This window comes from Lissotriton helveticus, chromosome 11 (genome assembly GCF_964261635.1).
Source record: "Lissotriton helveticus chromosome 11, aLisHel1.1, whole genome shotgun sequence".
Classification (NCBI taxonomy): Eukaryota; Metazoa; Chordata; class Amphibia; order Caudata; family Salamandridae; genus Lissotriton; species Lissotriton helveticus.
Window position 1 is genome coordinate 177,489,854 of NC_136072.1, and position 14,562 is coordinate 177,504,415.

A 14,562-nucleotide genomic window follows, 5' to 3' on the forward strand; every position below is an offset into this window, starting at 1 on the left:
TTGGTTATCATGGTCTTTGTCCCTGTCTTATTTGACAATTTAAAATAAAATGTTTCAGCATTACTTATGTTAAAACCTGAAAAGTATGAATATTTGTCGTAAATGGTTCTTGAGCTTCCTTTTGGAGGGGTTGCACAATGTTCCCATTGATTATAATTTAAAATATTTCTAGGTTGTGCAGATCTATGTAGGAAATGGTTACCATAGTGGTTATAACAGTACATACTATCATAATTTGTCGAACCCTGCAAATAATCATGTTTGGTAAGTTTAGCAGACATCACTAAGTCAGACATCATATTGTTTATACTTTCAAAGTCCCAATCATCAGCAAATGAGCTTGGTTTTACAAAGTCACTCAATGAGATTTTAATTTGGTCTGGATATTTCAGGATTTCAACCGGACCATAGATTTCGTAGTCAGTGTTGTCCCATGCTACCCCACCCGGTATAGGATTGGCTGTGAAGTTGACTGAAGAAAGTTCTCTTTTCTCGACGTGTGAAGATGTGTGTGGTTTGAGGATCAAGTTGATTTTCTGACTTGCTGTGTCCATTTTAGCATATTTTCCCTCAATGAAGCGTCCCAAAGTTAGTATCATGATGAGCCAAAGTATGAGGATAAATGCACCAAAACCCACCCAAAATTCAATCCATGGAGAAATCAGATATGTTTCTTTCAGTTGTTTCAAAAGTTCTTTAGCTTTATCTTTAAAGGTTTTTGTTGATGGCTGTGTTTTTGATTCAGTGAAGTCCTCGGAGGAATCATCGAAGTTTATGAAGTAGCCGGATGCAGTTCTGTCAATTGTTCCAATTGTTTCAGGATTACTGTTTCTTGCATAGTCGTTTGTTACTTCATTATAGGTTGGTGTGTCTCTGCTAAATGTTTTTATTTGGGTGTTCAGAGGTCTAAGTTCCATTGCATTGTTGCATAGTCCTTGTCGTTCTTCTTTAGGCGTTTCGAATGTGATTAGCCTCTTTGTTAGGACCTCTGTACTGGTAGCAAACCTTGGTGTTCTGCTACTTATCGGGAGTCCACTTGGCCTACTATTTGTTATCGGCCACATGATTGTGGTTTTACCAGGTCGATGGATACAACTCGGTTCTCCTTTTTACCAGCAAGCGGCGGTAGTACTACTGATCTTGTCCCGTTGACAGACAAGACAGGAACTGATTTTCTGTAAGAAGGCCCAAATTCCTTCTTTACCGCGATCTTTTCTCTGACTAGATCCCCGACTTTTGGAATCCAGACAGGTCTTGCTGGGACAGGTGGTGGTTCTTCAGTGGCTGTTGGCTGCTGTTTCAACTTTATGTTGCTCAGGTCTTTTCTTGTTTCGTTTAAGTTCTGTAAAATAGCCAAACGATCTTTGATATCAAAGCTTTTTTCCTTTACCACTGAAGTCTGACTGTCAAGGTCAGAGATTAACATCCTAGTTCCAAATAATAATTCGTACGGACTGAATCCCTTCAGAGAATTTCTTGGCAGGTTATTTAGACTACGTTGGACACTTATTAGATGTTTGACCCACCCAGCTCCCGAACCTAATATCCTTTCCGTTATAGATTGCTTTATGCCTTGGTTTTTTCTTTACACCATCCCGTATCCTTCAGGAAGGAAGTGAGAAGATTCCCGCTGTGCTATGCTCATTTGGCCATGTTCCCCTCAGGCTGGAGGGCTAGAGTGAAAACAATGGTCAAACGTAGCACGCTCTTAGCGTATATGCCATTTAGACTCGCAAATCTTTGTATAACAGTCCAGACGTCAGCCGAGTGCTGGTGATCTACATTATAAGTGGAAACTAGCCTGTATATGTTAATCGCAAGCCTTGCTTTTTACTGTTGATTTTTTCTGGAGTGAAACGACACGGTATTACACCGTGTCTCTCACCACTGCGATTCCTGTTACAGTTTGGGCATTTCTTTACAAAAATGGCATGATGCAGGCTCATGCCTGGCCACCAGTACTTTGATTGTAGTTCTTCCAGAGAATCTTTCAGTTTGAGGTGTCTGAGACCCTCGCCCATATGTGCGTCTGCGATTAACAAGTTTCTCCTGTCCATGTTTGGAATCACTCTATCCCCCACTCCAGGGATTCGAGCAAAAGGGACAGAGTTTGCATCGATTATGTATGTATAATTGAGTGGATAGTTGATCGGTAGCGCTGAGCAGTCGCCTTTTGATGACGTTTTCACCGCCAGCACTGTTTCACTGTCAATATACTTCACTGTACGCTTTTTCCGAACTACGGAAGCCGATTTAGTTGCTACCGCTGTGGCTGTTTCAGCCAATGAATTCCCTGCAACGTGAACGCCATCACGCTGATGACTCAGTGAGTGTGTCACGTGAGTCTTTGGTAGTTCTTTTTGTAAAAGAGCTATTTGTTCCCAGAGCAGTTTCTGCTTTATTGTTGCACCTGTGTCATCTTTGTAACCGTTTTGAATCCATGTCTGCAAATCGTTGTTATATGATTTGACGCAGTAATATGAATCGGACACTATAAGTGTCGGGAATTCGCGATCCGCATTATCTAGCGCCATTTTCAATGCTATTATTTCAGTTTGTTGTTCTGAATTAGTTTCTACTGAGTGTGTTTTTGTTAATAGAGGTCTTAGTTTACCTCCGCGCCACACTTCTTTTGTAATCTCACATGTTGGGTTGTATGCTTGTTCTCCCCAAACGGAGGGTTGAGCATGTCCGTCTGTATAGATTACACAAGCGTATTGTCGTAAGGGCAGAATGTCGATTGGCAGAGGGAATGTTCTTTCATATTCTAGATTTTTTAGTTCCTCTAGTTCTGGATCAAAGTAGTAGTATACTTTGTCCGTTGTAATGGAATTCACCCATTGTATCCATTCCGGATTCAATGTTGTTGTTGGTAAATTACCCGGGGTTGTTAATGCCTCAAAGGCTGATTCTGCTGTTCTGACTGTAATGTGTCTACCGTCCGCTTGATCTTTTTCTCTAGCTATTGCGGTTTGAACTGCATGAACAATTTTTTCTTTAATGCTGAATTTCTGTTCAGCTTCTGTGTACAAGTGTGATTTGAATGCAATTGGTACCTTTTCTCCCTCATTAGAGGTCAAGTATGTGAATCCGCATCTTCCTGGGATGACTCGAATCACAAGATTGCGTGTGTTGTCACGTGTTTCTAATTTTGTTTTAATTAACATGTCTGTTTGTAAGGATCTCAGAATTTCTGTGTGTATTTGAGTCCAATTGGTTCTTTTAAAATCTGGTTTTATTAGATCATAAAGGGGTTTGACCCTTTCTGCGTAATTTGCAATGTATGTTCTTCCGATATTTAGGAAGCCTAGAATTGACTGTAGGTTTTTTAGTGTTCTAGGTGCTTGGAGTACGGCACATTTCTCTAGAAAATTGTCAGCCAGGCTTTTGCCTTCACTTGATAATTCATATCCTAAGAACAGGACTGTCAGATGGGCAATTCTGGATTTTTTAAAGTTGAATTTGTAACCCTCTGCTGCGAACCCAAGTATTATGGTGTTCACTCTCTTCAAGTGAGTCTCCAAGTCATCATCTGTTAAGTATATGTCGTCGACATATGATAATGCTTCGTCGTCATATGTTTGTAGTAATTCTGTTACTCTCGCTGAGAATACTCCCGGGCTGTTCTTGTACCCCTGGGCTAACCGACAGAATTGTTTTTGAGTGCCATTTATTGAGAATGCAGACAAATATCTGCTCTCTGGTGCTATGTTTTGACAAAAGAATCCATTAGAGATGTCTAATGTTGTTTTGTATTTTTTGCGCACTATGTTATTCATTAGTGCAGCACTATGCGAGTTTTGCACTGCAAAAGTTTTGCAACATGAGTTAAGGTGTCGGTAATCCAAAACTAGACGATATGAATTGTCTGGTTTGGAGACCGGAAACAAAGGGTTGTTCATTTGTGAGGTGCAAGTTTCAATCACCCCCTGGTATTCTAGCTGATCTAGGATTTCTTTTACCTGTTTTTTAGCTTCTTGCTTAATTGGGTACTGCCTTTGTGCAGTAGGTTGTGATTTTAACTGGATTTTGTGAGGAGGAGAGTCCTCATCCCATCCTACATGATTTTTATATAAAGCAGGAGCTAGGGCTACTGCCCACTTTCTAGCAAGTGTGTATTTTTTATGAATTGGGATGTGATTTGAGAAGGCAGGCATAATTATTTCTTCGCCATGAGGGCACTCCCTGACAAACTCTGGTGGCCAGTCTTTTTCAGCTAGAAGGATGTCATAGCCCTTGGAGAGATTATCCCAAAATAGTCCCCTTATTTTTCTAGTCTTATCCCCCTCTATACGTAAAGTTATTTCATATATTTTGTGAGGTTTGCTAACTCTGGTGTCTGCAGTTTCCACTTGAAGATATTCATTCGTGTCCACTGTCTCCAGATGATTCATAAGGACTTTGCGAGCTATGCTCACTTCTGCTGCGCTGTCTAGCATTGTCTGAGCCCATTCTCCGTTTTTCAGTTGTGTCCTCAGTATTCTCGGCATTGTTGACTACCTTGATACTAGCTACCTTCTTTTTTGGAAATTGTAATTTCTTTTTTAGCTGAGCAGGTTCCTTGTCTTTGGACTTGGCGTGCTCTTCTCTTTGTTCTGATCGTCCTCTTCTTTCCGATTTCTGCGAGGAAGTCTGAAAAGATTGAGAGGGACGTGTATCAATGTCTTGATATCTATCAGGCTTCTTTATATTATACCTATTTCTAAGGTTATATCTTTTCCCAGAGGGGTCACTTTGCGGTGACCTGTGTCTTTGGTTCGGAGATTTTTCTCTCCGCCGAGGAGACCTTCCTCTGGACTGGAATTTCTTTTCTTTAGGATTGGATTGTTTGTTTCCATCCCAGCTCTTTTTTTGTGATGTTGAATTATTATTAAAAAATATTTTTTCAGGACTTTCAATCAGTTGTGGTTTTACTGGTATTCCACCTAAACTATCTCTACCTAGTTCCTCATAGGATTTTTCTATAATTCTGGCAATTTCAGCTGGTTGGTCTGCTATATCTGTCTCCTTTAACCTCTAGCGGATCGCCACGTTTGCTGCTTCTCCCTTTATGTTGGCTAATAATATAGCCGATACCTGCTTGAAGTCTTTTAATAATTTCATACCAAGAGTTAAAGCGGGCTCTGGACCATATTCGTCTTGAATTTGTTTTAGCACCTCTGGTATTACCGAAATGGATGGAACACCGTGCGTTTTTGTGTAGATGGAAGCAAAGACTGTACCCCAAGTGTCACAGTCCTCAATGTGTGGTGCGATTCCCATTGGAAGACAGATAGTCAGAATCCTGTGTTTTTCTAACGGGGTGGTGTCTGGAAACACAGCCTCTATTTGGGTGATTTTTTGTGCTAACCAGAATGGTATTTGTTCCCGTTTAGCTGGTACTTTACCTAGGCAGGATTGTATGTTCTGTGGTGTAATTTTATTTGTGTTCCCCTGGTGAGGGGTCAGCTGTGGAATTTTAATTGCTGGCTGAATTGTTGAAGTCCGCATCACATATTGGACTAATTGTCTATGTATCTTTATTAATTGTTTTAGTTGTACTAAAAGATCTGCTGCAGGCATTCTTTCGAACTCTGGATGTGGTGTGTATCCGGCTAGGACCGGCCACGTTGCTCCTGGTCTACCTAAAGGACCGAGCCTGGTGATGTGATTATTATGTTTTAGGGCGCCATTAAATAAGAGCAGGTGCTCTTGAAATTTAAGTGGTACTTCCACCTCCTCGAAAGGAGTATACTCTTCAGGAGGTTCCTCTGTTTTGTAATAGTGGAAGTACTTTGTTACAGCATTTGCTGCTGGAAAATGTATCCATGAATAGTATACCTCTGTCTGCCGATATTCGTGTGCCTCAATTACGAATATGACTGTACCACCTCTGGGTGTCAGTCCATTTTCTATACGTTTTAAGGTTATAGATTTCCTTTTGATGACCGGGATGAGTATTATATCCTGGTCTGCTTCTTGCAGTGCAGTATCATCTGCTGCGAGTTCAGTTGCTAATCTAACTGCCTCTCTTTCATCATCACTGTCTACCATTTTAACGACAGGATGGTTACTTTGTTTGTTTGCAGATCAGGTTTCTTGTGGAAACAAAGATTAGATGCACAATATTTTGGAACGGTTTATCCTTCAACGTTGACTAAACCAAGTACCATACATAGGAGTTTCCTCCTGCGAGGTTTGGCGGATATTACCTTTCGCCCACTCCAGACGTCTTTGGAGTATTATGGGAAAAAAGGGGTCTGAGTGAGAAAGCACGACTGAGTTACTCTAAATGTCTTACGTTAATTTTATCGCCCTTCCAAACGCGTTGGGCGCCATGTAGTGTAGTTCCTATTATCCCAATAGGCTCTGCGCATTGGAATAATACCTTCAATAGTATAGGCCTAGACCAGACGTTAACTAGGTCTACTACTGTCGATATTAGACTTAAAGTTTTGGGTTTGCCAGCTAGCTCAGAGTTCACTAGAAACTTTCTCGAATAGGCAAGGAGGAGTTGAACCTCCCTGGATAGACAAGAAGGGATTTAGTTTCTGACAACCATAGAACATGACAACTTTGCTCTCCCCTAATCAAGAGTGTATCTCGAGAGTCGTGTGAAAACAAAAGGCAATTTATTTTACTCAGTCAGTACGTGCATTCTTAGTCTCATCAGATTGTAGAGAAAAGGAAGAGACGGGCGTGTTCAATAAAAGATGTTATTTATTGATCAGTCTCTTTTCTCATACAAGAGAAATGGATCGATATTATTGCAATACTTATGGTTAAGTAAAGTGCATACATTAAAAGCAGAAGTATAAAATAATACTGTAAAAACATTGATATGGTTTCTAAGCCATATGAAGGTTTAAAATGAATAAGATATATTACATACACATATACATTTGACTAATCGTACTCAACTGGTGTTTCTAACTACGCCTACCCCGTGTACCTGACCTAAGTCTAATGCGTGGGCGGGAATAGAAAGTTACAGTTTAAGTTAAGTTTGTTTTGCCAAGTGAATGACTAAAGAATTCTCTGTGAGGGGTTATTCAGTTCTGTACCTGGAATCTAGGATGGATGAGGGATGGTATCTCTCGTCTCTGGTCTCGATGTTCCAGGCTGCCTGCGAGGGCTACCCGGAAGCGCCGGAGCTGGATTTCTCGGCAGGAGAAAGCAGCGTCTCGTTCTCAGCGCGTCAGGAAAGGCGGGGCTGCGCCAGCGGGGTCTGCTCTGCTCTGGGCTTCGGCAAGTCTGGCTGCTCCGATCTCGTCACCACCGCGTGTGTTTGCATAGGGCAATATCGGTAATATTTATACCTTTAAGGTGCCGAGATTGACGTAAGGATGGACATAGATACGTCAATAAGGATGTCATACGACCAGGTCGTTAGCACATTCTTTTGCTGAAGTTCTCGGTGAAATCAAAACAATGGCCGCAGGGTTTTTCCCAGGTTGTCATAGGTTTGATTTGTTTTGAGAACTCCGTATGCCTTATCAGGGGCTGGAGGAATATCGCTTGTCTAATTAGATGGCAAGCATTATGACCTAATCAGATAACACGTTCCTGTGCCGTAGTGTGGCTTTATCAGATAACGGTTCCTGCATCATGGGGGTTTTCTGCCTCATGGGATGGCTGCTAGTTAACTTGTTAGTTTGTTAACCAGAATAGGGTCAGGAATAGGGGGATCGATACAGAACCTATAGGAATACATCACAATGTTGAGTTTCAAAAATTCAAAAATAGACAAGATGTCTGTGACCAAGGAATGTTCTGTAGTGAGAGGCTCGAGCATTGCCCTACCTGTGAGCCTAAGACAACATGTCATTGAACTAGCCCATGAAGTACCTTGTGACTTTGTAGCTCCCTAAAGAGTCCTAAGAGTCTGAGTATGGTTCCTGTGCTTAGATGAGTGAGTTAAGAGGGAACTGAAGGTGTGCCATCTTTGCAACTGCCTTTCCCCCAAAGTGATGCAACATCCATTGACAATGGCTTACTTTTCAACACAGGCATGGGAAAGAGTTACAGTTCATTTCCTTGGTCCCCTATAAAACAGACATCATCTCATGGTAGTCATTGATGAGTATCCACGTTCCCGTTGGTAGTGAAGTTATCATCATCAACACATGACAAGATAATTGAGCAGCAGGACAACTTCTTTGCAGCGTGGGGTATCAACACCAATCTTAAATCTGACAATGGTCCACCATTTAACAGCAAAGAAGTCAGAGAGTTTCTAGTCAGAATGAATATCAAGCATCAAACAAGTGCACCTCTGTGGCCCCAAGCAAATGGTGTTGTGGAATGATTCATGGGTACCCTCAAAAGTGTAGTTCAGCGAGCATCAATGCAGGGGATTGGACTAAAACAAACCCTGTGTCAAGCCTTCAGTGCTTATCGTTTAACTCCTCACTCCACAACGGATGAAAGTCCTGCCACCTTATTATTCAGGAGAGCCATCGGAACCAAACTGCCACAATGGACAGTAGACAGCTCAGTGAGTGCTGACAAGGTTAGTGTCACCGACAGACCTCGAAAGTGACAAATGAAGACATATGCCATCGGCGTCAGAGGGTCCAAGACACCGTCTTCAACAAAGGTGACTTAGTACTAGTCAAGCAGTAGCAAAAGCAGAAAACCGTCACTCCATTTGCTGTCAATTCTCTGAGGGTTGTGACGGCCAAATATACACATGGTGACAGCCCATCATCCCGGACAGTCCGTCACATGGGACTCGTCCCATTTTAAGCACATACCTCTGCGATTATCAGCTCCTGCACTTACGAATGACAGTCCAATCAAGCATCAGAACCTGTACCATCAGTGTATAAACTGAATACATCTCAACCACTTCTTGCCACTTGATCTAGCCGACTAGTGTGAGCACCTCAATGACTCATCGAAGAAATATAATCTATCTGTTTTTACTTTTTATTTAGCAAGGAGGGAGATGTAGTGTCCTGAGACTATGTGTGCAGGACCCTTGAGGTTCTGGGCAGAATCAATAGAGTAGGTTTGGGAGGATTTAAGGTGTAGTAATTAATGGTTGTGACATAATAAGAGAACAGTGTCTGATTTTATGCGGAGGAATACAAATGTACTGCCTAGAGCTCTATGTGTGGCATATTCATTTGCAGGCTCCTGGGCTGGGGATAATGCTACAGAAGGTGTGAGCACTGATAGGTTTAGAAGTCCATTTGTTGGCAACACCACAATGCACCATAATGTTTCACACTGCAGGTCTCCTGGGAATAGGGGCTTTTGGTGTAGCACAGATGGAGACGCCAAAGAAAAATGCCTCAGCATTTGGGATGTTCAGCATCTGAGCATCACCTGAGGTGATTTCCAGTGCCCTGCGCCACCTGGGCAGTACTTATGCCACTGGATATACACTAAGTGAAGCATCTTTTGCAGGCTTTTATGTCTGTGATTGCGGTAGCAGGAGGAGAGATGTTGCCCTCTGTGCTTGGACTTATAACCCAGAACACGTCCTCTTCATTTAGACTGTTTCCAGTATGAGGAAAGGGTGAGTTGACTTTCAAAAGCAGCTCCTGGCAATAGCTGCCAAATCTTCTAGGTCCATGTGTGATGTGCTGTTCCAGTCCAGATTTTTTCTTTGAATTGTGGGACTTGAAGTCCTGCTTTATAATGGAATAAACAAGACCACTAGTCCTATAATTCAAAGGCAAAAACGGCACTGGAGCAGCACATCATGCATGAACCTCCTGGAACTTGGCAGGGCTGCTTCAGGGTTTCTTTGGCTACACTGATGGGTGTGCTCAACATCAGTGTCCAAGGAGAAAACCTTCTTCCTGCCCGTCTGCATAAGGTTTGTGATGGGTGAGAGCAAATGCAGGTTGTAGCCAACCTAGTGGATAGTCATTTCTGTCTGAGACATGCTGTTTCTCTGTGTCCCTTTGTGCATCATGCTCTGTTTCCATGTTCTCCATTTTCTATCCCTCCCTGTCCTATTTCTCTGCGTTGCAACCTTTCTTGCTTTGTTAACTTTCTCTCAGTCTATTCCTACCAGATTCATGTTACTCTAGAGCCCACTGTCAATTTTTATGTTTTTACTCTACTTGCGTATTGTTCCTATCTGAGCTAAGCCCTTATTTTCAAGGACAGGGGGAAGTTTAAAAGAAGGTGGCTAGAAGAAAAAATCCATTGTAATACCTGTCAATAACCATGCAATGTCATGTGCAGGTTACTGGAAAGAGTAGTGTGGTTATATCACAGCAATGTTATCACCAACTGATGTGGGATGATATTTAAAAAAATGTATTACTTTCCCTAAATCCTGAATGGTCAGAGGCACTTACAATGCATTCAGTAAAAATAGTCACACCCACTCTTACCGAATGCATTTGTATTTTGCATAGTAACCAACTGACTGATATGTCATCTCACAAAATACTGATTTGTAGTGGTTTGTAATTTGACCTACCTCAAGAATATTAATGAAGCAAGTTGCAAATTGTGACCAACTATGATTCATTGCCATCACACAGATGGTGGTCTGCTAGGATCAGCAGACCATCATGTCTGTGATTTTCTTTAAATAAAGCAACCATTTTTTAATTTAAATGCAGCCTATTTTCCTTATCCCTTTCCTGCCGTACCCTGAAGGAGCTGTTAAGTAGGTACTGCTGTCGCACCTAGAGCCAAAATGGAGGGAGATGTTGGGTTAGAAGGGGAACATGACTTGACTGATGCAATCAAATGGGACAGTTCCTCAGGTTCAATGGGTTTAAAGAACAACAGCCCAAACTGTCAGCAGAAGGTTTGAACCAAGAATTCAGGCATGGAGAGTCCCTAGAAGCCTTAGGAAAGGAGGAGTAGATGGATACCACTTTATCAGAAAAGAAATTAGCTTGGGCATTCCAGCCCTCCTCCGAAGGTGGAGTGGAAGCTGAAACTTGAACTAATGAAGATAGAGACTCAACAACCGAGAACATTTCTCAAAAGGATTTCTGGGCAACCACGATTCTGCTGGCATAAAAGGCACAATGGGTAAGCCTAATACACTTAGGATATTTTAGTGATTTGATAACGTGTTACAGTTGAACTAAATGGACTTAGTACATTCGAAAAACACATTTACTGGTCACAAACCCAGCGATTTATGGAATTACAGGGTTTACGAGCAGTAATTACATTCATACATCTTACTCTAAATTCATTCTGTGAGTCACTAATAATGCAAACATAGGCCTCGCAGTATCTCCCACTTAAGTAAACGGGCAGCATGTTTTTTCCAAGAGATCTATAAAAGATTCTTGAACCAAAGGTGTGTCTTTGGCCACAATGTATGGGAACATCACACAAGATTGAAGTAGTATGCTAGCAGGGGGGCTTTTTTACCTACTAGCAAGTGCACATCTGACTGACAGTGCCCCTTATTGAATGGTGGATTTTGTGTATGATATTGTGATTAAGCAGAAAGTAAGAATGAAAGAATGTGTGCGTGGGTGGATTTATGGATTCATGAGTACAACATGAGTGACTGAGTGTACGAATAATGAGTGCTTGAGAACATGGATGGATAATGTTATGTTATGTTAAAATTTCTTATAAAGCGCACATACATCTTGCTGCTGAACTTGAGGTATTGCTGGGACCCGTGTATTTAGTTGTCTGAGGATCACCTTCAAACTCCTCATCCACGCACACAAGGCCCTACACAACGCCGGACCCACATACCTCAACAACCATCTCAGCTTCCACATCCCCACCTGAAACCTCCGCTCAGCCAACCTCGCCCTCGCCACAGTGCCCCGTATCCGGAAAACCACCGCCGGCGGCAGATCCTTCTCCTACCTTGCCGCCAAGACCTGGAACGCTCTCCTCACCACCCTACGACAGACTCGGGACCTGCTGGCCTTCAGAAAACTCCTCAAGACCTGGCTCTTCGATCAGTAGCGCCCCCCCCTCCGCCCAGCACCTTGAGACCCTCACGGGTATGTAGCGCGCTTTATAAATGCAGTGATTGATTGATTGTAAGGTCTAGTTATAGGCTTGGGTAAATATTGGAATTCCATGTGGCCAAATGTCTATTTGGCCACATGGAATTCCAATATTTTGGCCAAATAAGGAAGCAGAGAAATGGGCAGATAGTTAGTCAATATACCAGGGTCTGCTCCTGTTTTTTTAGCAAGGGGAACAACTGTTGCCTCTTTAAAAGCTCTTCGAACATAGCCCTGTGCTAGGGAGTCATTACGAAGTGCCAAGGTGGGTCCAGGAATGATGGTAAAAACTTATTTTAAAATATGAGGCGGGCAACTATGAGTAGGTGATCCTGATTTTACTTTAGACAAAAGATCTAAAAAAGTTTGACTGTCTATTACTGGGAACTGTTCAATAAAGCACAGATTTTCTGGCATTGAGATTGAGCCCTCAGGGCAAGGCAGCGGGGAATACTAGCTTTTATTGTAACAATTTTATCGATGAAGAACACATTGAGAGTTACAGAAGGCTTGGCTTGGTGTAGATTTTACTGTAACTCTCTCAGGATTGGATAATTCATTCACAATGGCAACTATTTCTTTGGACCTATTTGTGGAGCTCATAATTTTTAAAGAGATGTAGGCAGCTTTGGTAGAAGAAATTCACTTTTTGTATTCTTTCTGTTGGATCGGATAGCTCTCTTTTTTGTCTGGGGAGTAGCTACTTCTCCATTTCCTTTCAGATTGACGAAGTGCTAGTTTTTGGTTTTGTATGTCAGCAGAGAACCGTCTTTGTGCCTCATGACGTCTTGCTAATCGGAATGTTTTTAGTGGGGCATGTTCATTGCTGGCCACGGTGAGCCATGCTGTGAGATTCTTCTCACTTGAATTAATTGCCATCTGGTGGGTAGGAACTGTGTTTGCTAAGGTGGCATGGAAATATACTTTATTGATATTTTTCCAATTCCTTGCTACTAATCTTTTTTAATTTAGGGGTTTTACTGTAGCGATGTCATTTATAGTAAACTTGATTCAAAATGATCAGACCAGATGCAGGGAGAGACAGTTAATGCAGACATTGTCATGTTAGCTGTCCACACCTGGTCCAATGTGTGTCCCTTATTATGGGTCGCCGTGGTTATTTTATGAGTAAGGTTTAACCCAATAAAAAATCGTTCAGCTCTATGTCATGGGGTCCACCTTGTGTGTCGTTGGCCCAATAATTAAAATCTCCAATCAGCAGAATTTTTGCATTGTTAGTTGTTTGCTGAGCCAACTGTTCTGGCAAGGAATGAGGAAACAAGGGCATATTTTTGGGTAGTCTATAAAGTAGCACACAAATCAAAGGAGTCGGAACCGATTCCAGCTTAAGGACAAAATTGTCTACCAAAGGTAGATCAAGTGAAGTTAACTTTGTAAATTTTAAACCTTGGCGAACAATGGCCGCTACTCCTCTGAGTGAGTGAATGGTGAAAGCATCAATTCTTCCAGTAAGTAACTCATTTTTGTATTCACCATCTAATCCATCACAAACAACACATAAGCCCCCTAATCAGTAAGTGCACACTTATAGCTATTTGTCAGACCAATTGGTTTTTGCATTACTTATTTGGGTACGATATACCAAACCAAGGTAAAGCCAAGCACAGTTTACTTTATTTCTTCTTATGAAAACCAAAATAAACGTAGATCAAAGGGAAATGAAATTATTTTTTAAGCAAGTTTGCAAATGAATCAGGTCATTCTTTGTTAAAAATGAAGCATACATGTAAAATAATGTACATGCAAAAGTTTTGTGATGCATTTTAATAGCATTTGAATTTATTTTCTCTTTTTCAGCCCTAGTACAAGAATAATGTCATAGAAACTGGAACAAAAGCTGTTTGTCTCATATATTACACAAGAAGCAAAAAAGTTTGAATACGTATTTGTAGCATTTTAACACGAATCCAAAATGATGAAATTTAGCCCCTGGCCTGCGGTTTGAGCTTAGCCAAGACAGGATCCGTCAACTAAAGAAACTGAGAATATGGAAGTTAGTTACACAGTGGTGTCTGCGAGATCAAGCACCAACACTGGGTCCCTGAAAAAGAAGCTGGCTGCTGCACCTTAGCAAAATAGCAAGGGGGTAGGGAGAAAATGCTCTGTTTAGGGAATTGTGAGTCAAAATATGGATTGGTATTGACTAGGAACATTACCTTTATTCTAAACTTCTTGTAACAGTCCATTTTAAGTGAGGGTGAATTCACACACTGGCATTGATAATCACTCAAGACAAATGTATTTTAATAAAATAGGGACTCTCATTTTTACTGTTATATTTCATTCTTAAATACCAACTCTCTTTGCTATGTTGTTTTGGTGTGTCAATTTCTATGATACCACTTATCACCCTTGAGGGTATCCAGGACCCTGAGCAGGAATGCAGGCCGGACAGTGCTCCTAGTTGAACAACCAGGTTCTCAGTTTCTTGTAGAAATTGAGGAGTGGGGTGGCAGAAATTGAGGAGTGTGTTGAGGAAGTTCTTTCCAGTGCTTGGCCGCAATAAACGAGAAGGCGTGCCTTCCTGGCTTGCATCTGCGGATGTGGGGGACTTGTGCGAGAGGGACGTGGAGCATAGCTGTCTGGAAGGTTGGTAGAG